At 41.6% G+C, this 12,413-nt stretch overlaps 1 protein-coding gene across 1 annotated transcript in view; it reads right to left on the reverse strand.

The window, feature by feature from the left end:
• Positions 1-12,413, reverse strand: part of PTPRT (protein tyrosine phosphatase, receptor type, T) — a gene marked incomplete at both ends in the record, with an annotated part of 272,370 nt that overhangs the window by 220,265 nt on the left and 39,692 nt on the right. The window lies entirely within an intron of this gene.

The raw sequence follows: 12,413 nt of genomic DNA on the forward strand, positions 1-12,413 counted from the left end.
CTGCTGGCTGGGGTTAAACCACGACAATGACATATCCACGTAGCACAGCCCCAAAAGTCTTTTGTACCACAGGCACAATTTCTCCTGTCATTTACCAAAGCTTTTAGAAGAATTTCATTTGTTACTCAAAAGAACTTGGAGTTAGGGTTTTTTGTGCTAAAAATTCATCCCCCTTACACTGAGGGTAATGGTAGCAATTCAGAAACACCTGTAAAAATACAGCAACCACGAAGCAATTTGGGTTTAAAATAAAACCCAAAAGTGACTTTTAAAAGTTCAGAAGGTTTATACTTTCTCTATCTTTTAGGCATGTGAGTAACAGCACTCAGCATAATATATGAGGGTGAGGAGGGGGGAAAGAAGTCTTAAATGAAGACAACTGAATGCATTTAGCATATACCATGAATGAAAAGGCTCCAATACAGCCCTTTCTGCCCTGTGACCTGACAGGACAGAATATCCCAGTCACTAATGGTGGTACTGTGGTTCAGCCAAATTCTAATGCTTAACATGACACAATCAGCAACAAGTGGAGAACTCAAATCACTTGCTCATTTTCTGATTTTAGCAAGTGAAATACAGGTTAAAAATAGGATATATTTTCTAATCAAAGCACAGACTACTAGGAAATTTAAACACTATTCAAACATCTTCCCATGACCAATGATAACAACAGCCAGGATGTTGCTTGAACTGCCTCTAACTGGAGCTCTTGGTAGCTCAGAACTAAGAAAAACTCCAAGGTAACAGTGCATCAGCACCTCCTGTCAGGTTTGATTGTAAAGTTTGCTTAACTTCATGAGCAAAGGTACTCAAGAAAGCCTGCAGGAGGCTTGAAGAGTGTCTAGATGTGTAAGAAGCAGCATGAGGAGGCAGCAACTCAGCTGCTGAGTATCACCTCTGTGAGAAAAAGCAAAGCAAGCTGATAAAAGAAATCTCAGCAGCTCCCTTTGATGGAAGCTACAAAAAATAATAAAGTCTACAGAGCTCTGGCTGCCTGCCTGATTTTTATTCTTTCTTTCCCTTCTCTGTCAGTGTATAAATAACACACTTGCATATTGGAAATGGCATGAATAGTGTGTGCCTTGTGGTTTTGAAAACCTGAGCTGAACTGTGCAAGATTATGAGCAATTTCTTGAATGTCATGTAGCTTTCCCTCTGTCACACTCTAATGTAGTTTGCCCTCAGCCTAGAGGACACAAACTCTCCTCTCTTGTGAAAATTGGGGGAGAAAAAGGAGGTTTTTATCCGGCACAGGTTGCCCAGAGAAGCTGTAGCTGCCCCATCCCTGGACATTCAAGGCCAGGTTGGATGGGGCTTGGAGCAACCTGGGCCAGTGGAAGGTGTCCCTGCCCATGGCAGGGGCTGGAACTGGATGAGCTTTATGGTTCCTTCCAACCCAAACCAGTCTGGGATTCTATGATCTCTGTCTCACAGAAATAAACCTATAAATGCTACAACACAACATTGATTTTAGAGTACTAGGGGAGTTACTCTCAACTCCTCTCCCAAAGGTGATTCCTCAAAGAACCCAGAAAACTGGAAGAATCCAGGACCCACAAAAATGTGGAAGAAAAAAAGCTTGAGCACCACATGAAGGGAGGAAGATGGGTCTTGCAGGTTCACATCTGCTCAGTGAAGAGAAACAAATGCACAGAAACTGTTATTATACAAAATGATCAACTGAAGTGTTACTTAATTTCATTTCCTCAGGCTAACTGTTTACAAGGACCCATGCAATCTCCTTGAGATTGACTGCAGGAGTTGTGCATTGTACCTCTGGCAAAAAAAGCAATCTGAATTGTAATTGCAGCAGGTATCCAGCATGAACAAAAACTACTGTCACAAGCTAAGAGTTTTGTGGAATGCTTTTTTCTGTTTTTATTCTTCACTGTTCCCCTAACTCCTGCCAGAATCTCTTGCTGATAGGAAATGCCAACCTGATTATGTTTTGACTTACTGAAGTTATTTCTCCAAGAAAATTGTTTTCAAGAAATACATGTAGATACATTTTCATTAAAAATCAAATTATTATAAATCACAACCGGCTTATTACTTGTTTCTTGGTGCAAGACAATTAAAAGATAGACTTGGTGATTTTTAATTCCCAATGCAAAAAAAACCCATCTTACGAGTCACATCATAGCCAAACACAAGACAAATGAAATATTAAACTCCATTCTCCTGGGCTGCAGACTTCAATAGCAACATGATCCAGGTTACTTTGGGATTTGATTGCAAGTTAGAAGAGATTTATGGGACTGAGCTTAATTAATAGAGCAGTTTATCCTGCTAAACAGACGTGAAAAAACTCATCTAGCAAGTTTAGAAATTACTGTTGCCAAACTGATGGAAATTAAGTCGTCACACAGCATTACCAACTTATCATGGAATCATAGAATTTTAGGGCTTGGAATGGAGCTTGTAGATCATCCAGCCCCACCCCCCTGCCCTGGGCAGGGACACCTCCCACCAGAGCAGGTTGCTCAAGGCTCATCCAACCTGGCTGTGAACACTGCCAGGGCTGGGGCAGCCACAGCCTCCCTGGGCAACCTGGGACAGTGTCTCACCACCCTCACAGCAAAACACTTCCTCCTAAGACCTAATCTAAATTTCCCTTTTGCAATTTCTCCCCATTGCTCCTTGTCCTGTCCCTGCAGTTCCTAACACAGAGTCCCTCTGCAGCTTCTCTGGAGCCCCTTCAGCTCCTGCAGGTGCTCTGAGGTCTCCACACAACCTTCTCTTCTCCAGGCTGAACAGTCCCAACTCTCTCAGCCTGTCCTCACAGGGGAGATGCTCCAATCCTCTAAACAACTTTGTGGCCTCCTCTGGACTTGCTCCAACAGTTCCAACTGTCCATGTCCACATACCATGTCCTCCTTAAGTTGAGGACACCAGAACTGCACTCAAACTTCTCTGTTTTAGTCCAAATCTAAACCTTCCCCATCAAAAATAAATTGTGATGGTGGTTCCCCTTCCCCCCTCTCCCCTATTAATATTCCATTTTCTGTACCATTTGAAAAACAGGTGCTGTAAAATAATACACAATTAGGAATTTGAAGTGTTGCTTCCATATCCTGACATTAAGAAAATGAAAGAAACAGACATTGCAGCAGCTATTCAAGGCTAAATCCTACCTCACTGAAAACAATGGATTCTTTCCTATTGGCACAACTGGAGAAGCTTTTCTGTTTCAATATCACTCTGTGTCAAATTCCTGCAAGTGATCTAAATAATTTGCCCATTATTTAGCAAAACAGGCACACAACGAGGCCCATTTTTTGCCCTCTGTAACAAAACTCACTTGTCAGTTACAGATGACCAACCTGATGTTCTGAGCTCACTATTTTAATTAAAATCTCCATGTGACCTTGATTAAATAAATATGGTGACAGATTGACCTTGTACACAATTGTTACAGGGTGGAAGATAAATGGACTCCATGAATCCTTAAGGTGCAACTGGAAAGGCTGAAAAATTAGAGAAAAATCCCCCAAACCAGTTATCACTCTCTCCTGAGAAATAATCCATACCAAAAAAAAGGCATTATAGAAAATTTAATCCTAAAACAGCTGCATAAACCTCTTAAGCAATGGATTTTATATGAATGAAAATTTTTTACAATATTTCTTCTCTGTTCATAACAAAATCATCTGATAAACTGTACAGCCAAGGTGAACATCAAGTCTCACTTGCATAGGATGGGCTGTGGCTGGTTTTAAACAAAAAGCCAAATGCTACAAAACTAGTATATCCTCAACAATTCTGTTTCTGAAGTTTTGTCCTGTACTCCCTCATTTTTATTACTGCTTTGTTTCCTCACATGCAAATGACATACAGCACAGGTTCAAAACATAACATCAGAGGAGACACAGTGGTTTGATTCTTTGGGGGCTGAAGAAGTGGGATGGGATCTGCTATCAGAAGACATTTTCATAAAATCATCATAGAATCACAGAATTTAGGGGTTGGAATGAAGCTTAGAGATCATCTAGTCCCAACCCCCTGCCCTGGGCAAGGACACCTCCCACCAGAACAGGTTGCTCAAGGCTTGAGCCAACCTGGCTGTGAACACTGCCAGGGACAGCCTCCCTGGGCAACCTGGGACAGTGTCTCACCACCCTCACAGGAAAAAACTCTTTTCTCACACCCAACCTAGACTTTCCCTCCTTCAGTGTGAACCCATTACCCCTTGTCCTATCACTGCAGTTCCTAACACAGAGTCCCTCTCCAGCTCCTTGTAGACCCTTCAGATACTGAAAAGTTGCTCTGAGGTCTCCACGCAGTCTTCTCTTCTCCAGACTAAACAGCCCCAACTCCCTCAGCCTGCCCTCATAGGGGAGATGCTCCAGTGCTCTGATCAACTTTGTGGCCTCCTCTGCACTTGCTCCAACAGTTCCATGTCCTTCTTATGTTGAGGGCACCAGAACTGCACACAGTATTCCAGGTGTGGTCTCATTAGAGCAGAGCAGAGAGGGAGAATCACCTCTTTTGACCTGCTGGCCACACTCCTTCGGATGCAGCCCAGGATTTTGCCTGACAACAGGATGTGTGTTTTTAAACATGATAGTGCTTATTCCCCTACTAATGGGAATTGTAAGCTTTTCTCACCACGTCCTAAATGAGCAGCTGGGGACTGTGCTTGCCAAACGGATGAGAATGGGGCTGGAAGGCAAGGAAAGCAAATTTCAAGCTTCTCAAAACTCTCTTAAGTAAAAAAACCACAGAACCAAATGTATTTATATAGTTTTCACACAATAGCCAGACTGTCTGAGCAGCATCTTTGGACACCCTTTCTAGTTTTACTCCATAGCAATAAGCAGTCTGAGCTCTGAATGCCAATATTTACACTGGCATTGCCTATTAGCACACCTCCTACCACTGTCAAAAGTGCAGCAGGTAAATTTTGTTTTCCAATGATTGTCCAAACTTCCAGTTCCACTTGTTGCACAAAAAAAGTGTCACATGGATGTTACAATATTTAGCCTGAGAAGATTTCACTGTGCTGACACTGAACTAAGTTTTTGTCTAAAAGAGAGACATTCAGCTCTGTCTCACAGTAATGTAAGAGGCTGACAGCAGTGGCACGTGTCAGCAGTGTTGGAAGAGTGTGCCAAGCGCATCAATAGAATGAGACATTAATTCACCTGGACAGGTAAATTGCACCAGTGAATGATATGGTCTGTCTGTGCCCAAAGAAAAGTGCCCACAACCAATTCTGAAATCAACAGTTCTGGATATGTAATTCAAGCCAAAATCCAGAAAAGTGAGAAAAGAGGAAGATTAGGATTTCTACAGCCTACAGAACAAGGGGCGATGGTTTCACGAGTTTGTTCATTTTAGAGATGCAAAAGTCTTTACTGTTGGATTTTGCATCTCATTGTGAAACAGATCAGTCCCAGCAGGTAAACATCACCCTTACACTTCTTCTCCCCCATGACCATTCCCATGCTATGGAATACACAGGTCTCTTCTTGCCCCTGTTGAGATTAACACCACATCCATGCTCCTGAACCATCAGCCACAGGATGTTTATGTGCTTAGCAATCAATTTACCCTTTTAGTTTGTGGCAGGATGGTCACCCAGCCACAGATCTAGAACATTAGAGCAATAAGTAGGGGCTGCACTAGACAATGCTGGATTGTCCTATGGAGTAGTAAATTCATGTCAGTACTCTCCATCTGATCCTTCCTCCCAACCCAGAATTTACCAACACAGCAATAAGTAACTCCAGTCCTCTGGGATATAGAATACTCATTTGCCACAGCATGGAATGTGCTTTTCCCTTTTGCTTTTCCCTTAAGAGCTGGTGCTTCTGTCTGCAGGAGACTCACTACACATTTTGTGCATAAGAAGTGAGGGAGAAAAGAAAAATGTGCTAGAAAGACGTGAAAGAATAGAGCAAAGTGGTCACAGAATCAGCATAAATGCAATGAAAAAGAAGAGCTGAGCAAATCCCAGGGGACAACAGTCAATATCACCAAAGAAAGCCAGTGGAGCAAGAGGCTCAATATTTGGCAGGATGCTCCTCTTCTAACATCCCCCAAATTCAAAGACTACAGACTATTCCCTTTACATCTCACAACATCATAGGTGTAGTACATTAAATACACAAAGGGAGAACTTGCTGCAGCCTGGTGAAAATGAAGAATACATATTCAGTATGTTTTATTTTCCCCTTAAGAAGAAGTGGAAATGCTCCTTGGTGATTTGAACACACGTTCTAAATTGAGCAACTAGGCTGCCTGGGCTTAAAGAGAAGAACACAGCAATGCTTACAGGAGTGACTGTAAAGCAGGAGAAAAACCTCTTAACTGTTTCCTAAAAGCACTGCAGTCACCATGCCAAGCAGCTGGAACAAACCCTGATTGAAGAAAGTTCAGCTCTATTAGTGTCCTCTCATCAAACAAACATTTACAAAGTCGCCCTGAGTCCACAAAGAGCTGGTCCAGGCCCAGTGCCTCCTGCCAACCCTTCTAATGGTGTTACAGGCTAAAGGAGAGGGGCACCAGATACCAAGTGGGAATTACTATTTCATTAGCATTTCACACTCTTTGTGTCTCAGAAGCTTAGCCTGAATCCCACCAGAGCCTCAGAGGATGCTTTCATTCTCTAATAAAGAAGAAAATAGCATCGGATTAGTTGAACAGTATCTCATTTCCCAGTGTAAATTAAGTGAATTAGATGGAAGAGTCTGGGCTCTAATTGTAAAGCTTATTACAAGAACTCACATAGATTAGAACTGAATGCTTCTCTTTGAGCCATCATTTGTTCTGTACCAGAGTTAAAAAGGTGACTATAGACTCTCCCAGGGCTCAGTGTTGATATGTAAGAATCTCCAGGACTGCAGCAAAACACATCTCTAAGCCTTGTGCACTGCCAGTGCCAGAAGGCAACCTTTCCCACATGGATAGGAGCATTACCCTCCCCAGTGCTCAGGCAGGCTCTGTAGGTAATCTCCAAGACTGACAAGCTCCCCAGGGTTGGAATCATGGACAATTAACTCTCTCTTTTAAAGTGCATGTAATTTTCTGAGTTTTTCAACTGCAAAATAGCTACAAAAACAAATCACGAAGAGGAGCAGCAGTTTGCTTCTGGTTGCTTATGGAATGTCACTGCTATGGAATGCCATTCTGTTGACAGAGATCTTTCATGGACCACAAAAGGACCAGCACAAGGACTTTAATACATCCATGAGCTGATGACAAATATCCTGATTTACTAAGCAGCTTTTGGATGTTCAAGACTGATCTCAGGTTCCCTTTGTAGTCAGTGGAGGGGAATGGACTCATCTTAAGGTGCATATCTAAGACAGCTAGAATTAACTGCTCCCTGATCCCTCCTCTATTTTGACTGGTATTAAAATATAGATGAGATACATTTTACCTCCTTACTTATTTTCTCAGCACAATGTCTTCAGTGTGAAATACACTGAGGTATTGGATAAGTTGGTCTATCAAGGGGGAAGCCAAGAAATAATACTGAGCACCTGTAAACCCCTTGAATTCTCTCCCAATGTCCTCACTCAGGGCAGCAGAACTCGGGGACTGCAGTCTAAAACCATCTCATGAAGATATATGATGATGTTTTTCTCTGGAAAAGATGAGCACAACTCACTTTCTCTTTATATGTGCAGCCAGAGCATGCACTGGTGATGCTCTTTGATTTAATAATTTAATACTTAAAGTGCTTCTCAAATGAAGAATTTCTTACTGAGACTGTTTTGAGGCTGGAGCATCTTAGTCTCATCTGTTGATGGGATACACAGAAAAAGGTTCAGGTTTCATTTGATCAGAACATGAGGGAAAAATAAAAAGCCCATGATTTTCCAGCATCTAACTGTCCAGTTTGATCCTCCAGGAGCAAGTCCACTGTGCTTGAACCAAGTCCTGATCTCCAAACTCAGCCTTGATGTATTTTCCTTACACAACAATTAGCAATTTTTAATATTTCCTACTTCCCTCATTTCTTGGGACTTGCCCTTGATGAGACACATAATTTATGTGTGGATTAATGCTGTTTCTTAGTCTTGAAATGACCTTGAAATGAAGAAAACCAAGTCAAGGTTCAACTTAAGAACACGTCTGAATAGAGTAATTACAAAGGCATCACAAAGTATGAGACCTAAGCATCATCTCTCCTTCAATGAGGGAGATGAAAATAGAAGAACTTTGCAGAAACTCTGGTCAAAACATACTGATTTCTCCACTAGAAATTGCTGCAACTGTGCATGCACCAACAGTCAGGCAATTTGCAGGTTACTACTAAACCTGTGCCTGAGTTGTTTTTTCCCCAGGTGATAAATCCCAGAGTTATTCCAGTCTATGTGTATTTACAATCCACATTGCTTCCTTTAACAGCCAATTCTCTAACACTACAACCTGAAAAATCACTCTATGGAATGCTGCTCTTCCTTGTGGCTCCACCAAGCCTGTACAAAGAGATGGAAAACTGCATTCACATCTAAAACAAAGGGCCTTTCTACCAGTCAGTACTCAGGACCAGCTTTGGCTCTCTCTCGTGTTTCTAACTCCATGGACTATTTGAACTCATATATCATGTGTTATTAAATCTATTTCAGCTTTCTGCATGAACAAGCTGCTAATCTCCCATAGGAACTGAAAATGTAAACTCAACAAGCACCAAAAAAGAAGAGAAGAAAGGCAGGAATAAACACATAAACCATGAAACATGTAATTTCAGGTCAACTCAAGTTCAAGCAGTTTCATCAGTTGCTATGTTACCAGCTGATGGTGGTGGGAAAGGACAGAGGCAAAAGGATTTTATAGCTTCGTCTGTAGTGGCTATTTAGCAACTTTGCTTTCTGGCACATCTCTGTCTGCAGAATGAAGGATCATTAGTCTCTAAGGTGCTGAAATGGCAAGTGACTGGAGGTATTGACTACCAGGAAGCAGCATGGAATGGTTTGTCTGGATTGATTAAGTAGCTTAATCCATAGCAAGCTGCTGGGTTTGCAGGAAAAGCCTGAGGCAGGATTCTTCATTTCATTTAAGGCAAAGTGAGGAAGCAAACATCTCATTGCCCTTTACCTCCCTGTCCACCTAGGGATGTGCAGAACAGATGGGGATCAGTAAGGAGAGCTGAGGAAATAGCCAGGCTGAAGTTTAAACCTGAGAGAACACCAGAGCAGTGACTTGCAGACTCAACAATGTCCACTCTGCTGTTGCACCACTGATGCTGATCTCTCCTCTCAAACAAAATCTGTATCTCAGAGCTGGGACTGCTTAAAGAGTGAGGACATTGGTGTGTGCAGGGCACTGTGAGGAACTGCTCACAGCCAACCCTCACAATATAGTGGTGAAGCAAGTCTAGGTATGCTGTTTTATAACTGGAAATCGTGATTAATGGCTTGCTGTAGGGCCAGAGACTGAATGTAGTCTTGTGTTCCAGCTTCATGACCTCCCTCCCACAAAGAAGTGAATGCCAGGCTTGACATACAAATTTAGGGTCGTTTAGTCAATGAAGAAAAATGTTTTTGTTTCAGCATTTATTTTCTCATGGCAGATCTGTGATAAACACTTGACCACAAGTCAAACGTGCCATTAAAAAGAGCAGGTGCTGTAATAGCAGATAGCTAATGTGCCCACAGGGACCTCAGGGAGCACCGTGGTGGAGACACCCCAAGGGGAACTTTTCAACCAACATTCTTGTGCCACATGAAGCAGCATCTAACAAACTAGTCAGGCAACCAAGTCTCACAGTGGAAGGTCACCTGAGTGCAGGTTTGCTTGATATTAATCTGAGCAAGAACACTGCTCAGATCTCAGTTTTCATAGGAAACTAGGATGAAGCACAACAGATTAATTTCCAAAGGAACTTTGCTTGTTTTGAGAAGTCATTCCCCTCCTGCCTTAACTGACTCAAATTCCAGACCTGGGCAGGCTATGGGAACATTAGTAGCCCAAGGGCAAAGCAAGCTTTGCTGTTATCACACCTATGCTTCATTCAAATTTAAACATTTTCTCTGTTTACTTCTTTCTCTGGGATAAGCACAGCTGTACACCCTGGGAAACCTGAAGAAACTACTTGAATACCTGGATATTTATGACATTTAAATATTCCTCATGCAGATTCCAAAACATTGACAGTAATAACACCTACAGAAACTGTCCTATGGTTTGCACCTAAAGTAGCATATTTCATCCCCAAAATTCAACACAGAGATTAATTATCCTTCCACTTTTATTGACAAAGTGTGATAAAGAGCCAAGTTCCTGCCAATACCTATCCTGCTGCCACTAAGGCCATGCTGCTTATACAGCTGCATGAGCAACCTAATCAGTTATTACAATGTCAGTATGGCAAAACTTTGCTTGTGGTGGCAAAAAGAACCACATCCAGAAAGAACAACTTCAAGTTCCATGGCAATTTCCAGAACATAAAGGGATCTCTTCCACCTTTAAGTCATAAGCCAAGCTCTCCAGCTCCTGTAAAACACACCCAAAAGAAGAAAGTCTGCCTGCTACAGAGATATAACACCCAAAAATGATTATTTGCATTAATACTTCTGTATTTCAGCTACGTTTTTTCCAGAGAAGGAACAACCTTTCTACTTCTGAATGTAACTGCAAGAATACCTGACAGCCAATCCTACTAACCCTAAAGACCTGAAGGCCACCAGAGACCTAGATGTTATGGTTTTACTGGTTTTTCATGTCTCCCAATATTCCAAAGAATGCTGCAGTTAGTTAAGGAATTCTTTTGCTACATCCTTCCTTGTTGCTCTGTTGTCTCTGAGTTAACTATAACAAGACCTTCTACCCTCAGACAAGTCTGGGAGCCTGTTTAGGCTTTGGAAGAGCTGCAACATGGTTCATGGAGTTCAGATTACAGCACTGAAGTGAGTTTTCATGGGTTCTGTATCTGAAAAGCAATGTCAAGTCAACCTTAACCTTAACCTCCTGCATTTGGGGTTATACAACAGAAACCTGCTCATCTAGAGAAGTCATGTTTCATTCCCATTATACCAAGTTTTATGCATATCCACCAAGACCTCAAATCAGCTTCTTTCAAAGAGAAAACTTTCTTATATAATATATGCTCCAAAGGTAGAAATGGTATGTCAAAAGGTTTTATTAAAGAGCTGGAAAACAGATATTTACTGTGTCACAAATCTTCCTAGAAGAGAATCTGATGCCCAGGCAATATCTGCATACATGACTAAGCAAACTACTAGCAGTTTCTCCATTAAAGCACACTTTTCTGTCCAGAGTTTTCTGCCCACAGTATATTATTACTCCCCCAATCAATGCAAATTGAACCTGGGCTTTCCTGAGAAGGTACAGATTCAATTTGGATTTACTGATTTAATCAGCTGAGAGTTCCTTACATAGTCTGGTTCCCTACAGGCATACATTGACTAAGTTCCTGAGATTCTGCATGTGCTGCAAAAGCTAAAAACAGGAGGGGGAAAGAGGATGGGAAATCTATCAAGGCACGAGAGAAACTTTTTTGTTTCAGTATGAGGAATGGTACAAAGATCATACTGTTGGATCATCCTTACAGGATGATGCACATTGGTATATGAATTTTGATATGCAATCTGCCAGTTTCCTCTACCTGTATTCCTTGGGGATGGCTACCAAACAGGTCAAGAAACAGAATTCACTCAAGCTTTCTGGCTAAAACAAGGTCACCAGATAACCTAAGCATAAGGCCAAACATGATGAAGCATTACAGCTTTGCAGAGTGCGATAGGAGGTCACTGGTGACTGAGGGAAAGGGATTATTTGTGTTTCTATACTTAACACACCTGCACAATTTGTATTGCTGTGATGTCTCTATCCTGGTGATAAACACTCTGCAAAGTCTACACCAGTTTGCAACTCAGGACACGTGGATAGACAGAAGAGAAGGAAGCAGTGATGAGTGTCAGCCAGCAAGACAGGCTACAGTCTTTATGCATTATCAGCCTGTTACCAAGTACTTTGTAGTCATAACAACAAAATTGAGAGATGCCAATTACCATAATAGTGAGCACATAATTAGCAGCAGCCTGAGCAACTTGTCATCCTGCAAAACTGAAGAATCAGCAACCAAAATGCAAAGTGACCAACACAGAAGGAGGTACAAAAAGTTTTCTTCCTACATTAGAGTTTCAAATCAGGATACAGAAAATTATTTTTCTCCTTTGTAAGGAACAGTTTAGCACTTGGTACAAGGACTCCTTCACTCAGTAGAAAAGTTATTATGCTCAATTCTGTGATTTGAAGCGTTGATGGATAAACAAGATCAGCAAGGAAATGCCACAGAGTTTGGAAATTAAGTTTTGAACTCTAAAGCTGTATCTTTCATGTTGAAGCAAAATATCAAAGCATTTGCTACATACATAAAATGGAGTTAGAACACACAAGGGTTTATTTTCCCATTACTTTGCATATGTGGAATTCCT

This window comes from Acanthisitta chloris, unplaced genomic scaffold (assembly GCF_000695815.1).
Source record: "Acanthisitta chloris isolate BGI_N310 unplaced genomic scaffold, ASM69581v1 scaffold11377, whole genome shotgun sequence".
Classification (NCBI taxonomy): domain Eukaryota; kingdom Metazoa; phylum Chordata; class Aves; order Passeriformes; family Acanthisittidae; genus Acanthisitta; species Acanthisitta chloris.